Here is a 16,538-nt window from a genome sequence, read left to right as displayed (position 1 = left end):
CAACTAAGTTTTGTCAATCCTTTTTATTTGTTTTTCTCATCTCCATTTTTTTGATTTCTGCTCCAAACTTTATTATTCTCTTCCTTTTGCCAATTTCGGGCTTAGTTTCTTTTTCTAGTTCCTTGAGGTGTAAAATTAGGTTATTTGAGATAATACTTTTTTTTTCCTAATTTAGGCATTTATCACTATTAGAGTTGCTTTTTCTGTATTCTGAAAGTTTTGGTATGTTGTGTCTCCCCATTATTATTTGCCTCAGGATAGTTTTCTATTTCTCTTTTGATGTATTCTTCAACCTATTGGGTATTCAAATTCATGTTATTTAATATTTCCATGTTTGTGAATTTTCCAATTTTCTTCCTGTTACTGATTTGCAGTTTGATACAATTGTGTTCTTGAATTGATTTCAACTTGATATGATTTCAGCCTCAATTTGTTAAGACTTGCTTCTATGTAAAAATCACTTTTATAATAAAGCTCCTTTCATTAAAACATACTCCAATCAACTCTTGCAAAGGAAAGCTCACCTAATCCCAAGTCAACAATATAAAAGCAAGGAGAAAGGACAGGTTCTCTGCTGTGATCATGTTCAGGACATTCAGAAGGGTGAATGAAGGGTGAGCTAGACCCCAGGAGCGCCATTGTGCTGTCTGTGCCAAAACTTGCACATACTGCCCACCACCTCCCAGCCCTGAAATGGTCAGCTCGTGGGTTGTATGCTGTCCACACTGGTTCTCCCACAAACAGCCACGTGGCCTTCATGTAGGTCTTTTCCTCAGCATGAAGCATTGATAAATCCCTACAGGAAGAGATATCATGTCTCCTTTTTCCATGAAAATGTGGATCCATGTGTCTTCTTTATTTCTCACATCAAAGTAGCCATTGCTGTCCAAGATGGAGCAGATCTCATCATCCAGGTGCTCCTCACAGAACATCTTAGTCTTTTTTTCGTGATTTGGTTGCTTATCTTTGCATACAGTTATTATGTCCATCCAGGAGTAGTTTCTCTCTCTTCAGGTTTTTCTAATTCTGGATCATTCTCGTATTTGTCAGCAACCAACTTCTAGTAAAGAACTCCCAGCTGGTGCAGGTGTTCCAGGCCAACTGGGAGGCTGGTTTGGTGTGGTGGGGCCGCCTGGGGTCATGGGCAGACTCTGCACCATGACCCAGCTGGGGTGCCGGGAGCACCTGCCTGCTTAAATTCCCTGCTTGTCTGGACCACTAACCCCACAGCTACTGGTGGTGGAGGAAGAGTGGCCCTTATATACTTTTGATGATGACTTATTTTTCATCATATGATGACCTTCTTTGTCTCATTATGACAGTTTTGATTCAAAATCTATTTTGTCTGATATAAGTGTGGCCACCTCTGTTCTCTCTTGGTTTCCATCTTCACGAATATCTTTTTTTCCATTCATTCACTCTCAGCCTATCCATGCCCTTAAAGCTATAATGAATCTTCTGTAGATAGCATATTGTTGGATCTTCTTTTTCATCCCTTTAAACTTTTTATATCTTTTGAATGGAAAATTTAATTCTTTTACATTTGTGATAAAATGAAAGCTTCTTTAGGAGTACTCATCACATACCAGAAAATCCCAATAAGGCTATCACTGGGTTTCTGAGTAGAAATTTTGCAGACCTGGAGAGAGTGAGATCCAGTATGCTGAAAGAAAGTGGAAAAAAAAAAAAAAAGAAAGAAAATTATACCTGGCAAAGCTGTCTTTCAAAAATGAAGAGAAAAAGACTTTCCCAGACAAGCATAACCACAGGAAGTTTATCACCATGAGACCTGTCTTACAAGAAAAGCTAAAGGGAGTTCCTCAAATTAAAATGAAAGACACTAATTAGTAACATGAAAACATATAAAAGTATAAAACTCACCATTAAGGTAAGTATACAAATTCTGAATACTCCAACACTTTAAATAATGACATACATAGTGCCATACCTGGCACATAAAACTAGTCCTTAGCTAAAAAACAAAATAGTTATGAATGCTATTTAATGGTCTATGTCAGTTCTGTTCAGAGTGTGGCCCTCAGACCAACAGCACTGGCGTTAGTGGAATTTGTTTTAAACTTAAGTCCATTAGTCCTACATAGACACATAAAATCGGAATACACAGAGGTTGGGATGACACATGTGTTTTAACAAAATCTCCAGGTGATTTGTACACTAATTAAAGTTTGAGAAGCCCTGGTCTAGGAAAAGTCTTTAAGAGGCAAGTAATACGTTTAGAACTTTTATTTTGAAAGTATAATGCCATCTAAAGGGGGACATTATTATAGTCGAATGCATGGACAGATACGGTGGATAGTTAGCACATGCCACATAAAGATGCACTCTTCTGGATTTAGAGCTTATATCTCTTAATTTATTTTCATATTTCAAAAAATTAAGTGACCACTTTTGACATGCTGGTGGTATTAATGAGTGTGCACTGGATATACAAGAATAAATTAGAAACTTAACATGTATCTGAAAGGGAGAATCCTTGCATTATCATACATGAATTGTGACAAATAATGGGTGTACCATAAAAATTCAAATAAAATTACTATCTTGACAAGAAAAAAACTCAGTAGTCAAGGAATATGATGACAGCTTAAGAGTATTGCTAATATTGAGAAAAACCTTTCAGAAGAAAGCATACTCTGAATTCTTCTTAAGTACAATACTTTATTACAAAGGAAAACAAGCACTCACTGCATATAACCAACAGCTTAGTAAAAGTTTAAAGGGAAAAAAAACACATACACATTTGGGAAGTTGTAAGGCAGAAACATTGACTAGAAGGGAAAATAGAGATTGAAATACAGAGGAAAGTGAGAATAACAATAAAAAAAATAAGCTAGAGATAGAGAACAGATGGGGATATAGCCAGAGGTAGAAAAAAAAGAGCAAAAGGATCTTGGAGGCAGTTAGCTGAGGATATGTAAACTCCTAAATATGAAGTACTTGTATGGGGGCTTCAGAACTGCTCAGACACTCAATGAGCTGTTGTGAACACATTCACATGCCTCCCGCCCACCCACTTTCCCACAGACAAAAAGGAGAACGTTGAGAACGGTGTTTGGAACTCCATTCTAAAGGCATTTTTGTCCTGGTGTGTAGGAAGTGTGGAAAATAATAAGGCTGTTTTTAAGATGCCATTTCTTGGCTTTCTATGGTAGAAGTATCACATCCAGTGTAAGATAGCAATCTACTCAGGAGAATTCAAAATCCTACCCAGGAGAGACACAGCACTGGAATTATCAACAAGTACCATGTTATTATAAGAATGTCTTTCCTTCCCAAATTTCAGAAAGAATAGCACATTTCGAGACTTTTATTACTTTCATAAACATCACTACAAAAACAGATTATTGTTATGTTTTTTTTTTAATTAAAAGCAATTCTTAGAACAATATCAAACCAAACTAAAGCTACCTGAGGAGAGAGAAACTAGTCAGTTTTCAACTGCTATAACCACACTCTATTGACGGACATCTTTACATGGACACATTTATGTGCATGTGAATTTTAGAAAAAGAAGCTCACAGGCTGCACCAATTTTTAGTGCCAATCCACCAACTAGCTACAATCATTGCTATTTTAATAACTGTACTCATTTCAAAGAAACCCAAGTAATGCCGCTTTCTGCAAAAGCCTTGAAACTGACTAAGCCCTTAGGGTATCAGCATTTCTCAAGGAAAGAGGTTCACAGTTTTCCATGCTATTTATAAGCATATTGAAAGAGAAAGATTAAAAACAGCATTGTGTCTCCCTACATTTTATGCCTGCCAACTCTCTACTCATATTATAAAAAAGAAAAAAGAAAAGAATGTAAACTAAGAGGATATAATCTACTCATACCTTGATTAAACTAAGGCAGAAAAATCCAAAAGTTTCTGTGCTGCTCTGGAGAAATGCTGTGGAGGGTACCTGATGAAGCCAGTCATTCAGCAAAAGCCCTCACATTTGTGGAGGCTGTCATATACCAATTCAGCTGGTCACTTCCATGAAGCCTTCAGAGAACAATTCAGTTATATCCTGATTTCTTCCCTGCTCATAAACACCAGATTATATTCTCAAGTGGCATATATAAATCTTGACGTGGGTTGACCCTCCCCACCTGGATCATATAGTCTTGAAGAAGCTTCCCTTACAGCCCACCAAGGATGCAATATAGTATTTTATGCACAGAAGATGCTAAATATTTCAGTTTAAGACTGAGTCATCATGCTTAATGTATTTACCAGAGATTCCATATTTGTCACACAAGGATATTTGACTCAGCCAATATTGTAACCACATGTAATTTGTTTAGGAGCTGAGTACTTTTATAATGGTTGCCAAGGATAATAAATCTAAGCAGAATTCAAAACTCACATTTTGTATTCATTATAAACTTTTGTAAAGTGAGAAAAAGTTCAAGCTTTTTATACCCAACATTTCCAGAGAGGATCTTTAAGGGAAAATTCTTTCAAGTTTAGGGAGAAATGAGAAAAAGAAGACAACATTTGTAAACCCAACATTCCTTATACTATCTTTCATAGTCAGGGATTTACTTTGGGATTAAATGGGTCATGGGTGCATTGATCATGATTGCCAAGCCCAAAAATCCAGAAGTAGTCTGCTGAGGCAATATTTGTAATTGGGATTGTTGAAAAATCTGGAATAGTAGCCAAAGACATGAGACTCTTTATACTTCACTCATTTAGGCTTAGAGGAGGTTACTGTTTAGGGTCCAAGATTTCAACCTGGCCAAAGAGAGTTTGGAGAAAAAAATAATTTCTACTTTTCTGAAGAGGAAGTCTACCTTCCACCTTCAAACTGTTATGTTGCAGCATAATTACTGTAAACATGCTTAGCCAGTTGTGTAGAAAATTTCAGTGTCTATGTTTCAGAGGATATCCAGTTTTTCTTGGAAAATTTTAGAACTCCAATCAACAGTTGCTAATCTGTAGTAGCCTGTGGCTCTTGAAAGGCATGAAGCACCTTGTTGGTGATCATTTCTGCAAACAATGTCACACCCTGCATCCAGGTACCAAGTGAAAATTCCTTCCGTGTGTAACGGTTTGAACACATTTCTTCCCAAATGTTTTGGATGTTTCTCAAAAGATTAAGTTTATCTCTCCAACATTCCCAAATAAATGCCTTTGTGCATATCCAGTATAACCACAAATTTAACTTTTCAGGCAGGAGAAAGATGATACAGTATGAAAGACTGGGAAAATATCAAGATTGGGCACCAATCTGCTTGGTTTCTAATCTCATCTGTGAAATAATCTTGAGAATAAATATCTTTAGCTGTCTGGGATCCAGCTAAATAATTTCCACAATCTTACCCAGCTTCATTCTGTAACACAAGGAGCCTGGAAATATCTCTATTCTCTTTTGACCGTTATCATGATAACAAAGATTGTCAATAAAAATATATAATATTCTCCTTTTCTTTCATCTGCATAATATGCTGTTTTTTCTTATTTATTTATTTATTTATTTATTTATTTATTTATTTATTTGACAGAGAGAGAGACAGAGAGAGAAGGAACACAAGCAGGGGGAGTGGGAGAGGGAGAAGCAGGCTTCCCGCAGAGCAGGGAGCCCGATGTGGGGCTCGATCCCAGGACCCCGGGACCATGAGCTGAGCCGAAGACAGATGCTTAACAACTGAGCCACCCAGGTGCCCCTGTGCTGTTTTTTTCCAGCCAGATATAAAACTGAGGAATTTACAGACCCTTATTAATTACGGTTCCTCTAGTCAAAATAAAATACAACTTGAATTCATTCAAAAAGAAAACAGATTTTTTATAAATATTGAATAAAATCTGGAATATCATATAGGCCCATCATGGCACATTCAAAGAAATATGGTCTGTTAATCAAATTTAATTATTGATAAAAAAATAACTAAAATCTTTACTGAGGTCTCTCTAGTTCAAAGAGATTTTGTAACTCACAGTATTTCATAAAATTCTCCATTTCTCTAATTCTCAACAGCTCTCATCTATAGGGGCCAGCTTCCTGCCCCTCTTTCAACTCCCTCTGAGTCCACTCCTAATCAAACAGTACCCCAAACACCTCCCCTTTTCAAAATTCCATAGTCTTGCCTATTTTTAATCTCCCCTTCCAATGTAAAGTAAAGCTCTCCTCTTCCTAATGTCAGTTCTCTCTACCAATCACTCAGAATTGGTAGTACAAAGCCAGGGAACTTGAAATCAACTTTAGAAAGTGAAGAAAAAGAGGAAAAAGGAGAGGGATTATCTCAGTGGGGATATTGAAAGGGGAAAAGTTTGAAAACTTTTATAATATTACATATTCTTTTATTTTCTATACTTTAACATTCATGGGGAGAGGGGCAGCGGGCTCCTGACCAATCTATATGAAACATATAGCTGGGTCTCTGGAATACACTAGAAATAGTAGTATGGATATTTTCAAGGGTATCTTTTTCCAAACTCTGCTTTATCTGTTAGTGCATGTTTGTATCTTTCTTCTCTGTTGCTCTAGAAACTGTTCTTCACTGCATTTTTGTCTCTATATGGGAGAAAGCACATTCCCAGTGAGCTTTCCATTTAATATGTTATGTATTCAGCTACTCAGAGAGTAAATAATCTCTGTAATAGGAAGGGAATCTGACTCAATTTATATCTCATGTCCATCCAACATCTAATTAAAAATTGCCAAGGTGATTGGTGCATATTATCCCAAATACATCTCGGTATGGATACAAGAAGGATTTTTTTTTAAAGATTTTTATTTATTTGACAGAGAGAGACACAGTGAGAGAGGGAACACAAGCAGGTGGAATGGGAGAGGGAGAACCTGATGAGGGGCTGAGCAGGGAACCCGATGCGGGGCTCGATCCCAGGACCTGAGCTGAAGGTAGACGCCTAATGACTGAGCCACCCAGGCGCCCCTACAAGGAATATTTCTTAAAATGCAGTGGAGGGTACGGTCTGCAAAGACATAGCAGGTGGCATCAATTCCAGGGCAATCATGAATTCCAAGTCTGAGTGTAAGAGCAAAATTCCTGATTATTTAGATAGGCTTGGAGCATCATCCCTCTCCTCTTCATTGTTATTTTAGTTGTATTTCAGGTATCTCAGTTTCAGTGATGTATCCCTTATTGGAGAGATACTTTAAAAATACATTTCTACAGATAAAATGTTTTGTTAATTACTCATTGTATATCTTTGCACAATATTGTCACATGTATCAGTTTTCCTAATGAAACTTACTGATTTTTATTTTTACCGAGAATCTTGCTTTCAGAATAGTAAGATATTAAAAAATTTCAATATATTCACTGTATAGATGATGGAACTGAGAGACTTATCCAAGACCACAGAGCTGGTAAGAAAAAAACACAGCAATTTTATCTCCTCCTTACTTTTCATTTAATTTCACCTGTGGGCCCATGAAATGCCAGTAAACCTGTTCTGTGCTTTGGAGGCAGAGTCAACTTAGGGTTGGCTAGGTAACAGTATCTAATTTTCAGAAGAAAGATAAAGGCAGAACCAGTAGTTTTGTGATTTAATACAAGTTAATATGCTAGCTAAATTCATTGTTAAGCTAGGTACCAAGTTATATGACCCAGGAAATTCATAAAACTCTGGATTTTCTTTGTATCTTAATACCTATAGTGATAGTGAATTCTTCCATGGCTTTAGCTGCACATAAGAGGTTTTAAAATGACCTTCAATCAAACACCTACATTCCAGGCATACAGAAAGAATTCATTTAGAATGTAAAACTGGGGCGCCTGGGTGGCTCAGATGGTTAAGCGTCTGCCTTCGGCTCAGGTCATGATCCCAGGGTCCTGGGATCGAGTCCCGCATCGGACTCCCTGCTCCTTGGGAGCCTGCTTCTCCCTCTGCCTCTCTCTCTCTCTCTGTCTCTCATGAATAAATAAATAAAATCTTTTAAAAAAAATAGAATGTAAAACTGGATTTGAACTTTCCTTTAGTCAGATTCACCTAAACTTTGCATTCAACTCTTTTTACATCAGTAAGAAGGGAGAAGGAAGGAGGAAAATTATTGTGCTATCTAATTTGATGATGATAAGGTTGGGAAGGAAGATGGGCAAAGACGGAGTCCAAATATTTAACTACACTGACTAGAGAGACCAGCAAAACCATGGGGCAGAAGCAAGCAAACTGCAAAAGTTTTCTTGGTGATCAAGTTATGTAAAGCCTAGACTTCCAAAGGGCAGCAAAAAAAGAGCTGGATTACAGAGAGATCCAGATTCAAGAAGTCTCCAGTCAAGGCCAAATTCACACAGATAAGTGCATATTAGAACATGGGATTAGGTGGGATAGGGGTTAGGGCTAGTGGAATTAGGAGGCAAGCAAAAGTATTTACGGATGAGTTGGTAAAAGCCAACCAAACTTGGAGGATTTCGTCTCTGTAATAGTTAATTTTATGTGTCAACTTTACTTGGTTAAGGGAAGCCCAGAGAGCTGGTAAACTTTATTTCTGGGAGTGTCAGTGAGGGTGCTTTTAGAAGAGACTAGCATTTAAATCAGTAAAGAAGCTCCATTCTCACGAATGTGGGCAGGCATCACCCCATCTGTTAAGGGCCCTAAAAGAACGAAAAGGTAGAGGAAGGATACATTCTCTCTCTCTCTCTGTCTTCTTGAGCTGGAGCATCCAACTTTGTATGTGTGTGTGTGTCTAATGTTTTTATTGAATGGGGACATCCCATGTTCGCCTTCCCCTGGACACTGGAGCTCCTGGTTCTTAAGTCTCCAGCCTTGGACTGAATTACACCACCAGCTGTCCTCATTCACCAGCCTGCAGATAGCATCTTGTAAAGTGCTGTGGTTAGTCTTGAGTGGGCTTCATATGAAACACCACAATGATTTATGATGCACCACTTAGAATAACTATAGTTTTCAGTTGTTGGCTCATGATGATAGGGTTGTAATGAATATATACATTTAAATATACGGTAGTCTTTTAAAAGCTGTTTTCCACTTGGGATATACATTCTTTGGTCCTGAAATCTTAACAAAATGCTACTCTTCTTTTACTTAACCCATGAAGTTTCAAATTAATCTGAAAAGTCTCTCTCATTCTGTTTCTTCTAAATGCCTCTTTGGAATTTGACTTTCTCTTTAAAATAGACATGATATGAATACACTGAGACTTGTGACACAGCCAACACAAGAAACTCTGGGATTTTCCTGATTCGAGTTCAGAAAGATCTCTGCTTCCCTCCACATTGCTAAATTACACTCAGTGCTCACTTTCATCCTCACTTTCTCATGGTCAGCCTGGATATTAGAAAGAAAATCACACAGACACAGGATTCCTGGTGAGCAGTAAACACAAAATTAGCTTTCTTAAAATTTCAAGATCTATGTTCATGAAAAGAAGAATTAAAGAGAAAAAGTAAAAGTTCCTAAGTGGGCCCAGTTCTTCTTTTAGATCTATTTAAATGTTATATATATCTTTAAAAATCTATATATATCTTTAAAAATATATATATATTTAAAATGTTATATATATACACCATATATATAAGATTTATAGCTTATAAAGTATAAAAATAAGCAAATAAGATTTCTAATTTTCTTATCTGTAAAATGGGGATGATATATATGCATTATTGCAGATGTGCAGGTCCATCTGGGTCAGCATTATTTATTTATTTGTTTGTTTATTTGTTTATTTACTTCTAGAGCATGAACGGTGGGGGAGGGGTGGAGGGAGAGGGACAGAGAATCTTAAGCAAGTTCCATGCTCAGCATGAAGCCTGGCACAGAGCTTGATGCCACAGCCTGAGATCATGAACTGAGTTGAAATCAAGTGTCAGAGGCTTTACCAACTGAGCCCAACTGTGTGGGTATTTATTTATTTTTTATTTTTGGTTAAATATTTTATTTATTATTTATTTATTTGTTTGTTTATTTATTTATGTGTCAGAGAGAGAGAGAATGCGCACAGAAGCAGGGGCGGGGGAGAGCGTCAGGGAGAGGGAGAAGCAGGCTCCCTGCTGAGCAAGGAACCTGATGCAGGACTTGATCCCAGGCTTCTGGGATCATGACCTGAGCCGAAGGCGGACGCTTAACCAACTGAGCCACCCAGATGTCCCAACTGTGTGGGTACTTAAACATGAGGCTACCAAAAACTTGATGTAGTCAAGACGATCACAGAAACTACTCCAATTTTGAATTTGGAAACATGTAAATTCAGGGACTTAGCCCAGATTTACCTATTCAAAACTTCTGGAGATGAATCTGAATATTTTTTTAAGTTCCTCAGTGAATTCTGATAGATGGCCAACTTTAGGTTTTAGTGAATAAACACCTGTTAAAATTTCTGATATTAATACAATTTTAACAACCAATTTTTACTGTGTGTTTATGGTTTGCTTGGCACTTTGCCATGTGTAATATATGCTGCATTCTCATAACTACCATAGAAAGAAATAGAATGGGGCACCTGGGTGGTTCAGTCCTTAAGCATCTGCCTTCAGCTCAGGTCGTGATCCCAGGGTCCTGGGATCGGCTCTGCATCAGGCTCTCTGCTCAGCAGGAAGACTGCTTCTCCTTCTCCCACTCCCCCTGCTTGTATCCCCTCTCTAGCTGTCTCTCTCTGTCAGGTAAATAAATAAAACCTTAAAAAAAAAAAAGAAATAAAGAAATAGCTTAATTGCATTTGACAGATTAGAAAACAGGCACAGAAGGGAAGCAACTCCCCTAAGTGGACAGAGTGGGATGATGACAAAGCTGGGACTGAAACCCAGTTCTTCCTGACTCCAGAACTAGTCCAGTAATCTTAACCAGTGCACTATACTATCTGTTCTAAAACACTGTGATACACTCTTCTTGTTTCTTCCCTGTTCCATAGTTCCATAACAACTAAAACCATCTGAGCATGTTCTACTTTGATCGTGTTTTGAGCAATGGGTAGGAATGTGCTCTAAACTGCAAATCTGTGTGAAATTATGGATAAATTTCCCTTAATTTCTTTCTGTTTCATTTATAGAGTCAACACATTTGTAGCTTTCAGAATTATCTACGCATTTGAGAGCTAATTAGAAAACTTTAAAAATGATGAAACATTCACAAAGCCTTTGTAACTTCTTTTTCTTTTTAAACATGAACAACAGCAACGGTCCCTTTCCTTTTAGAAAGCTACTCATCACCAAAAAGAATCTAAAGCTTCCAGGCACCTTTTTTTTTTTTTTTTTGCCTTTATTTCCTGGCTTTCATTTAACTATGTTGCTGCTTTCTAGATATGAACAGGGATCTATTGATGACATTAACTTAGAATCATATTTGAGGGAACAATTATAGTTACCAAGAGGATTGATTAGCCATGCATTGGATTCTGATCAGTCCTCTGTACAAAAGACCCCAAAACAGAATGGTGATACAGTACAAAAGTTATTTTTATCTTACATAGCCTATTACAGGGGCTATTACAGAGGGTAAAAGAAAGCAAGCATCTAGGCTTCTTCTATCTTTTGGTCTTTGCCTTCCTTGACATGTAGTACACAGACCATGGTTTAACCCCTCCCCAGACTTACAGTAGAGCCATATGAAAAGAAAAAGGGAGGGGGAGAAGTGTACCTTTTTCTTTTAAGGACATGACCCAAGAGTTAATCCCATCTCTTTTGTTCATATGCCACTGGACAGAGCCTAGTCACATGGCCACACCTACGTGCCTAGAAGACTGTCTGGTATGGACCTGGATGTATAGTTATGTGCTCAGGTAAGATGTATATACTATATGAGAAAAAAATGGACATGGGTGGGCAATGTCAGCCTCTGACATTATCCCCATTGTTTTAGAGATAAACATTTATAAGTGTTCAGAAGAGATACAGTCCCATTTTTTCCACCTTGATCTTAGTTCTTGACCTATCTCACTTAATCCCTGGTTAGACTTTAATAAAGAAAGCCTATTTAAGTCAAAGCTTAGAATAGAAGTTCTACAGCATTGGTAAACATTTCTTTCTTTTTTTTTTTTTTTGACTGTGCCATCTCTACAGATGCTAATGAGGTCTTAATGGATGAAAGCCTTAAAATAAATAGTAGGATCTTTTTTTGTAAGGAAAATACTCTTTCTATTGATGTACTGCAGCTTCAGTGCCTTCTATCAAATTAAGCAAATGTCTTCTACCACTGAAAGCAGCATAAAAACATTGAAAGGACATTCAATAATCCATAAATGTCAGGAAACTTAGGTCTTAGTCTTGACTCTACAGGTGACAAGCTGAATGACCTTTGGTAAGACACTTTGTGATATTAATGTGGGCAAAATAATGGCTCTCCAAAGATGTCTGGATCCTAATCCCTAGAACCTGTGAATACATTAGGTTATATGGCAAAGGGGAATTAAATGTGCAGGTGGAATAGAAGCTGCTAATGAGCTAACCTTGAGATAGGGAATTATACTGTATACTTCTGGTTGACCCAATATAATTACAAGAGTGTTGTTTTAAATCCCTAAGTTTGTGGTAATTTGTTACAGTAGTATTGGAAACAAATACCTTTATTTGTATTATATTTAGATTCAAGAGTTTTACTACATTATTCAAAGCATCTCTTTGACTCTCTCAAGTAAGTATTGAAAGAAACCCAGGATTAAGGAAGTTAAGTAACTTTCTCAAAGTCACACAGGAATTGGTGAAAAAAGTACTCAAATATTGTTCAAAAGTCTACGGTGTCCTATTTAAGGCATAGTCTTTGTACTTTATAATACTTGTTCCACTATGTATTTGTTTTATATACCTTTCCAAATGTGTTATATTTCACAATAAACAAAATATAAAATCAAAAACAAAAAGATACAGTCTTTGTATTCAGGGACCTTAGAGGGGTTCTGATTCATTAATTTTATGGTGTTTTGAAGAGCATAGAGTAGGAGTTGGCAAACTTTTCTAGGAATAACCACACGGGAAATATTTTAGACTTTGTAAGCCAAATGTTCTCTGGGCATACTCGACTTTGCCATTGTAGCATGAAAGCAGCCATAGACAATACCATAACAAATGAGTGTGGCTATATTCCAATAAAACTTTATTTACAAAAATAGGCAGTGGACCAGAATTCGCCCATGGGTGTTGTTTACGAACCACAGCTCTAGAATACAAGAGCTTAAATACAGGGCATTCTTCTATTAAATGGTTTAGCTTAATGGAGACTATTCTCTGTGTATAGGTAAAGACTGTTAATAGGAAGTATAATTCATAATGAATTGGACTTCATCCTGGTACTTTTCATGGCTATTCCTTTCCTGATATGCTACCCCTCCCCCAGCTCCCATGTGTACACAGCTAACTTCTCCTCTCTTTTCAGTCTTTATCAAATCTGATCTTCTCCATGAGACCTACCCTGATCAACCCATTTCAAATGAGAACTTTTTTGCCATAACTGCATGATAGATCCCCTTTACCTTGTTCTATATCCCCCCCACCAAGGTATTTATTACCTTCTGATATATAATGTATTTATTCATTTTGTCTATGGTTAAGTGACTATCTTCCCCTAATAAAAGTGATCTTTGCCTTGTTTGGCTTGCTGACATATCGTAAGTACCTTAATATAGTACTTAGTACATAGCAGACTATCCACACATATTTGTTGACTAAATATTTTCCACAGTATCTTATTTGTTTCTTGTTAGGTCAGATTTGTAAAGCATTAATTTCTTTACACTTGAAGTGTGTATGTGACCAGAAGACTTCACTTAATATTAAATTTCATTTTCCATTGGGATAGTGCATTTTCACTGCCTTGTTAAACACAAACATAATTCCTTTTAACCTACTGAATCCCCCCCCATTCAGATGAATTTGAGGTTTTCTATTCCTGTCTCTAAATTTGCCTTCCAATGCAATTCCAAATATTTGTTGCTTTTCTCCCCAGAGAATCTCACATCAGTGATCACAAAGCACTTGGAAAATATTTCAGAAACAAGTGGCTATTTAAATGCAAGCTCCAATATGATAATGAAGGAAAAGAGAGACATTGCAAGACACAAATGAAAGATAGAGCATGCTTGTGTTTATCCTAGAGCTGTATTGGGATTCCTATAATGATTAATGATGCAATAATATAATAAGAACTCAGTGGCCATGAGGCAGTGGCATTTGCAAATAAAGAATGAGATCGGAAAGTAATCAGCAGCAACTTCGAACCTAGTTAAGGTTCCAAGTTATGCACCATTTTTTATAACATGTTAGTTCATTTCCTTTCATATTACTACCCTAAATCATTTTGCTCTAAGGAAGAAAGAACATCTGAGTTGAGTATGAAGATTAACGGGCAGTATATCTATCTTTGTTTGGTAGGATGAACACCTAAAGTTTAGAAAGCAAATCAGAACTTCTAGGTTTGCAAATTGGACTGGAAAATTGCCCGAGAATAGGTTTTCTGCTAAACATACTCTCTAACCCTGGTCATACTGGAAATGTAATGCTGGTCCTTATTAAACCAAATACAGGCTCTGAAGAGACCACAAATATATGACTGCAAATCACAGCACATTGAAAGAAACCAAGTCTCCATGACAGTTTAATCAAGTTGAAGACCCAATTATTTGAATGGGGGCTATTTATTAATTCAAAGTATACTACTCTGGACTCTTGCATCTCTCTTTCTTGACACCAACTCCTTTTCAGAAACCCAGACCTGCATTTCTGTCTGACTGCTTCACTTCTCCATCTAGGTGTCTTGCCCAAAGGCCACTGACACCATAAACCCATCATGTTCAAAATAGAATTTGTCACCTTTCTCTTAAAATGCCTACTAATAGCATCAGTCATAGAGATCTGATTCCTCCTTCTGACTTCTATTATCTAATCACTTACTAAAATCACATAGATTCTATATTTCCAGTGTCCTTCATATTTTGTTCATTCTCACCTACATTACCCATTATAATACAGGCCTTTATAACATTTCTACTTTGTCATTGTATTAGCCTTCTCACTGGTCTACTGCCTTCTTTGTCTCCAAGGCAACATTCTGCCACCAGATTAATCTTCCTAAATTATAGCTCTAACAATAACCTGCTCAAATACTTACCAACTCTTCAATACCTACCAGATTAAGGATGGCTTTTTCTGTCTTTGTATTCAAGTCTTCCTACCTATTGTTGAACTACCTTGCCAAAAGCATCTCCAAGGTGCTGCCAAACACAGAGATCAAACTGTGGCCAAAATCCCCCTAACTTTCCAAAGTCAGTGCTTTTGCTCACAATACATTCCTTATCTGAAATGTCCTCCCTTAACTCTTCTGCCTGTGAAAACCTTATCTACCCATTAATCTCACATGTGAATCTCTTTAACACATTCCTATTTTCCTTAAAATGATGTGTCCTACCTCTGTTGAAAATATATACAATCCTTTGTTAGTAATTTCCTATATCCTCACCTCTCTCCCAGTTACGTCAAGAAGGATGGTGCTTCCTCCATATTTGCATCCTTCTTGACATCCTGCACAGGGTACCACACATAGCAAGCCCTTGTTACACGCATGTGGCAATAAGTAAGTTGAAACCAGGAATGTGAACAAAGATCTGACTAAAGATTTCTAAAAGGCAGTTAGTGGTTTCCAGTTATTTTAAATTTCAATTTCTGTAGCTGTTTTTTACCTTACCCTGGAAAATTCTGAATGATATATTTTTTTCACAAGGAAGGAACATGTACTGAAATTCACTTAACCAAATTCAGTTAATCTTTATGAGAACATTACATAACAAGATCTAGCCATAGACATCTATTAAGTTTGAAGTAGCAATGAGCATATATGTTTTGGTGAGATATCTAAAACTACTGTAAGGCTCCCTGCTCAGCTGGGAGTCTGCTTCTCCCTCTGACCCTCCCCCCTCTCATGCTCTCTCTCTCTATATCTCATTCTCTCTGTCAAATAAATAAATAAATCTTTAAAAAAATAAAATAAAAAAATAAAACTACTGTAATGGTTTATGAAAATATCTGTTAGTTACAAGGTTGACAAATGACAGGTACTACTAATACTTCTGTGATTTATCACCTAAATTCATAGATAATAAATAATAGGTTTGTTGTATATATTGATAGCCAAAAAGTATTAAAGAAATACTAAGCTTCAGTTAGAAGGTAATGAAAACAATGATATAAACTTGTCATCTAAGTTCATGGATTCCATCCCCTACTTGGAAGACCTTGAAATTTTAGATTCTCTGAGCTAGAAGCACGGTCTTCTCAACTTCTAACACTGAAGCTGCATCTCTGTTATAGCATTTATATGTAATAACATCATCTGATAGCAAATTTTACATATTTTTAAGAATCTTGGCAATTTTTGTTTTTGCAATTTCCCCTGACATTACCTGGATCATTTTAAAATGTCTCAAAACAATAGATTTGACTCAACATCTAAAATCTACAAATTGACTCTTTCCCAGAGAAGAAAATTCCATAATACTTCTTTAATATCTCCAAAGACCCTATTCAGAATAAGGTCACATTCTGAGGTTCCTCTGGATGGACCCAAGTTTTAGGGTACACTTTTCAACTCACTACAAGTTTTAGGGTACACTTTCAACTCACT

The 16,538-nt window shown here is 36.8% G+C and overlaps 1 pseudogene; it reads right to left on the bottom strand.

Moving 5' to 3' along the window:
- Positions 1-524: 524 nt before the first annotated feature.
- On the bottom strand, positions 525-15,481 carry LOC112829767 (acireductone dioxygenase pseudogene; annotated as a pseudogene).
- Between the last annotated feature and the right edge of the window lie 1,057 nt (positions 15,482-16,538).

The sequence above is a fragment of the Callorhinus ursinus genome, unplaced genomic scaffold (genome assembly GCF_003265705.2).
Source record: "Callorhinus ursinus isolate GAN/ISIS: 27379988/994484 unplaced genomic scaffold, GSC_fseal_2.0 scaffold21, whole genome shotgun sequence".
Taxonomy (NCBI): domain Eukaryota; kingdom Metazoa; phylum Chordata; class Mammalia; order Carnivora; family Otariidae; genus Callorhinus; species Callorhinus ursinus.
The sequence above is the reverse complement of the archived record's forward strand: the minus strand, read 5'-3'. Positions and strand labels throughout refer to the sequence as shown.